This window comes from Palaemon carinicauda, chromosome 17 (assembly GCF_036898095.1).
Source record: "Palaemon carinicauda isolate YSFRI2023 chromosome 17, ASM3689809v2, whole genome shotgun sequence".
Lineage (NCBI taxonomy): Eukaryota > Metazoa > Arthropoda > Malacostraca > Decapoda > Palaemonidae > Palaemon > Palaemon carinicauda.
This window is the reverse complement of record NC_090741.1, coordinates 51,649,331-51,649,740: the sequence shown is the minus strand read 5'-3', so window position 1 is coordinate 51,649,740 and position 410 is coordinate 51,649,331.

The window sequence follows — 410 nt, the reverse complement described above, 5'->3', positions numbered from 1 at the left end:
AGGCCATTCGCACCGAAGCCCAGAGGGAGTCCTCATCGCCTCCAGAGGATACTTCGCCCCGACCCTCTAATATGTCTAAATCCTTTTCCTTCGCAGGCCACTCGCACCGAAGCCCAAAGGGAATCCTCATCGTCTCCAGAGGATACTTCGCCCCAACCCTCTAATATGTCTAAATCCTTTTCCTTCGCAGGCCATTCGCACCGAAGCCCAGAGGGAATCCTCATCGCCTCCAGAGGATACTTCGCCCCGACCCTCCGTCAGTAGTAAACTGGGTCACAGAACGGTGGCCAGTTGCTTGGTGTCCTTAGACGAGGTCGTCCTCGAGATCACGGACTATGCTGGTCCTCTGGTCATCATGATCCTCCTGACCAGCACAGTCAATGCTACCACCATGCTCTACCTGACTAGCA